Below are 4558 nucleotides of genomic sequence, written 5' to 3' on the forward strand. Positions count from 1 at the left end.
CTAAATTGACATATCATAATCAGACAAATCCCATAGTTTATTTTAGGTTTAACTCTTAGCATTGTACATTCTGTGAGTTTGGATGAATGTGTAATGACATATGTCTAGTCATTCATATATCATCATATCTTATAGAGTAGTCTCACTGTCCTAAAATCCTCTGTGCTCCATCTTTTCATCTCTCCTCCCCTTTAGACTGGCTTCTTCCTCTTAGTAATAAGCATTTGAGGTTCCTCTTTGTGTTTTTATGCCTTGATAACTCATCTCTTTTTAGCACTGAATAATATTATCTGCATTTATCCACTCACCTATGCAAGAACATCTTGGTTACTTAAAGTTTTGGCAGTTGTGAATAAAGCTTCTGTAAACCCATTTGTGTAGGTTTCTGTGTAGACCAAGTTTTCAACTCCTTTAGGTAAGTACCATGGTGTGCAACTGCTAGATCATGTGGTAAGAATACCTTTAGTTTTGTAGAAACAACCAAACTGTCTGCTAAAATGGCTGTACCACTTGGAATTCCCACCGGCGACAAAGAGAGTTCCAGTTGCTTCATATTCTCACCAACATTTGGTTTGTCAGCATTCTGGGTTTTGAATTTTTACCACTCTAACTGGTGTGTAGAGATTTCTCATTGTTTTAATTTGCATTTACCTGATGACATATGATGGGAGCATCTTTTCATATGCTAATATACCATTTGTATATCTTCTTTGGTAAAGTGTCCATTAAGTTCTTTGACCCTTTTTGTTTTTTTTAAATTGGTATTTGTTTTCTTATTGGTGAGTTTTAAGAATTCTTCGTAAATTTTGGATAACAGTTCTTTATCAGATATGCCTTTTGCAAGTACTTCCCCTGGCCTGTGGCTTGTCTTCCTACTCTCTTGACACTGTCTTTCACTGAGCACAAGTTTTTAATTTTAGTGAAGTCTAGCTTATCCATGCTTTGTGTAGGTGATTGTGTCTGTGGTATTGTGTCAAAAAAGTCATAACCCAAACCCGAGATCATCTAGATTTTATCCTATCTATTAAGAGTTTTGTAGTTATTTATTTATATTTAGATTTTATGAAGCCTGTAAGGTTTATGCCTTGATTCATTTAGTTGCATGTAGATGCTTAGTTGTTCCAGATCTATTTATTGAAAATCTTTTAGGTTTTAATCAGAAGCATCTTATCAAGGATAGTTTCTCTGTTGAACCTATCAAAATGTAACCTTACACTCACTGCAACACAATTATCTTCATCACCACATGTATTCTTTTCCTCTTTAATTCTTCAAACCAACATTCCATATATTTTACTTACTTAGGTTGCTTACTGTTTGTCTTCCTCACTTTATCTTTGTGGGTACAGGTAGGTCTGTTTTTTTCCATGCAGCATCCCTACCACCTAGAACCATACTAACACACAGTAGGTACTCAATAAATATTTGTTGAATGAATCAATAAAAGAAGAAATGCTCTAATCAGTAGGATGGAAGCCTCACCAGCAAAACTGGGAGTCCTGGAAACTTGTTAGAAGTATAAACCGTCAGGCCCCACAAAACCTACTGAATGAGAAATTTTGAGGTAAAGCTCAGCAATCTATGTTTTCACAAGTCCTCCAGTTGATCAGGGTGCATGTTAAAATTTGAGAAGCACTGCTCTAAAATTCTTCATTATCCATGCTTACTTTGGTATTGAACACACATTGCCTCTTTTCTGTAAGAAGTGAGGTTAATGGCTTTTCTGTAGCAAAGTACTTACTTACATCTTTAAATGTTAAAAAAAAAATAAATTTCTTGGACACCAAATCAGTTATTTTATTTTGATGTGTAAAATGGAATTTATCCATTACTTGAGTGTTCAACCAGCTGAAGGAAGATGACAGCTAGAAGAAATCTTTCAGTTTGGATTTTCAAAGTCCAAAAAAGGTACTTAGCCATTTATCCCTCCTTAAAGAAACATTTGTTTCCAAAACACAAAAGAATGGTTTATAACAATCAAAGTGAACTTGCAAAAGTCGAATGACAATTTACATTTTAATTTTATTTTATAGTTATGCTCACTGGGCTTCTTTATTTTGATCTAGATTCAATCAATGGTAGTGTTTGTTTTTTAGTTTGTTTGTGTTTTAGGCAGAACATGAATTATTTGAGCAATGACTTGCCAAATTAAAAAAAAAATCAGGTATAGATAAGGAGGGACTTCATTCAAGGAGATTGTTTTAAGAGAGAAAAAAATGATTACAATACAGGGAAGGGGCTTTTGCAGTAGAAAGAACACTCTGATTATGAGATTTCTGAGTCTCAAGGATTAGACAAAAAGAGGTTTTCTTTAATAAGAAGGAGTAAACAGAGTTAAAAGCAACCTGTTGGTTAAAGTGTGATGAAAGTGACAAAAATGTGCAGTGATTTGAAGGGACAATAGATCAGAGAATATTTTACTCCAAGATCAGCCTACTCTCAGTAGGGAATTATCAAGCAGGTATTCTATATTGGTTCAGCAATCAGAGAAAATGACCACAGCAAGTCACTTGCCCAACATCAACAGCTGGTAAATGTGATGCTGGGATTGAGACTGAGGCAGTCTGCACTGTAGAGTCTGTGTTTTTAACCATAAGCCATAATGCCTCTCATAGATAATATGTGTGTTATGGGAGAAAAAAAGACTATTTCCCTGGTGGCTTAGATGGTAAAGTGTCTGCCTGCAAAGCAGGAGACCCAGGTTCAAGCCCTGGGTCAGGAAGATCCCATGGAGAAGGAAATGGCAACCCACTCCAGTATTCTTGCCTGGAAAATCCCATGGACAGAGAAGCCTAATAGGTTACAGTCCATGGATTTGCAAAGAGTCAGACATGACTAAGTGACTTAAGTTTTGTGTGTGTGTGGGAAAAAAGACAAAGGAGGTCATTTATTTTTGATAAGGGCTTGTGAGAACCTATTCTGATACCCTATAGTGAAGTGAAGTCGATCAGTTGTATCCGACTCTTTGCTACCCCATGGACTGTAGCCTATCAGGGTCCTCTGTCCATGGGATTCTCCAGGCAAGAATACTGGAGTGGGTTGCCATTTCCTTCTCCAGGGGATCTTCCCAACCCAGGGACTGAACCCATCTCCCGCATTGCGGGCAGACGCTTTACCCTCTGAGCCACCAGGGATACCCTATAGATGACAGTATGACAACACCCTGATGCCCTAGTCTAGGCAATGGCGCTAATCTTCAATCAAAAAACACTACCAATGGAAGCTGCCAAGGATAGAAGTAGTCTGGAAAGGTTGAAGAACTTCTGTTTTCCTCAATTTAAGAACTATAGGTGAGGTAAATTAAGAGGTACAAACTTACAGTTGCAAAATAAATGAGACAAAGATTATGAAATGTACAGTATAGTAAATATAGTTAATAACTATGGAATATCTTTGGGGACATGTCATAACTAAATTTCTTATGGTGATCAGTTTGAAATGTATAGAAATATTGAATCACTGTATCATATAATAGGAACTGACAGTCTTGTATGTCAATTATACTTCAAAAACAAATGTTAAAGTTGGTGGGACATTAAGTGGCTCTGGTAGTGACTGGGTGGCCCCTCCCTTCAGGAAGAAACAGATGTGTTCCTAGCCTCTGCTTCCCAATCCCTGATCTCAAAGCCAAGCTCACCCCCACTGGACTCTTAGTCTTGCTTGGCCTAGTTCCTCAGGTCCAGTCCCTTCTTTCCTGGGTCAGTTTGGTTATATTGACTCCAAGCTTTTTGAATAGCTTTCAGTTTAAGGTTATTCCACTGGTTGTAAGGTCTTTGGTGTCTCAGAGATGGAGTTCAGAGCCTTGACTTGTGATTTATTCTTTATTTGTTCTTAATAAAAAATAAACTGATAAAACACCCTATAAAAAAAGAATTATGGTTACCAGAAGTAAGGAGAAGAATAGGATGAAGGTTGTCAAGAGGTACAAACTCCAGTTGTAAGATAAATGGATATCAGAGATGTAATATTTTATTGTTGTTCAGTCATGTCTGACTCTTTGTGAACCCATGGACTGCAGCATACCAGACTTCCCTGTCCTTCAATATCTCCTGGAATTTGCTCAAACTCATGTCCGTTGAGTCAATGATGTCATTCATACACTGCTATATGTTTTGTGTGAAGATTTTTGGGAGAGTGAGTCCTGGAAGTTCTTATCACTAGAAAAAAAAAATTTTTTTTTTTCTCTTTTTAAAATTGTGTACTATCTCTTTCAGAATTTTCCACAGTTTATTGTGATCCACACAGTCAAAGGCTTTGGCATAGTCAATAAAACAGAAATAGATGTTTTTCTGGAACTCTCTTGCTTTTTCGATAATCCATCGCATGTTGGCAAATTGATGTCTGGTTCCTCTGCCTTTTCTAAAACCAGCTTGAACATCTGGAAGTTCACGGTTCATGTATTGCTGAAGCCTGGCTTGGAGAATTTTGAACGTTACATTACTAGCGTGTGAAATGAGTGCAATTGTGTGGTAGTTTGAGCATTCTTTGGGATTGCCTTTCTTAGGGATTGGAATGAAAACTGACCTTTTGCAGTCCTGTGGCCACTGCTGAGTTTTCC

General features: G+C 37.1%; 1 non-coding gene across 1 annotated transcript; it reads left to right on the top strand.

Annotated features, from left to right (window-relative positions):
* The first annotated feature begins 2650 nt into the window (after positions 1-2650).
* Positions 2651-2723, top strand: TRNAC-GCA. The gene has a single exon. It is a non-coding gene; the product is annotated as a tRNA-Cys (tRNA).
* The last annotated feature ends 1835 nt before the right edge of the window (positions 2724-4558 follow it).

This window comes from Cervus canadensis, chromosome 16, assembly GCF_019320065.1.
Source record: "Cervus canadensis isolate Bull #8, Minnesota chromosome 16, ASM1932006v1, whole genome shotgun sequence".
NCBI classification, from domain to species: domain Eukaryota; kingdom Metazoa; phylum Chordata; class Mammalia; order Artiodactyla; family Cervidae; genus Cervus; species Cervus canadensis.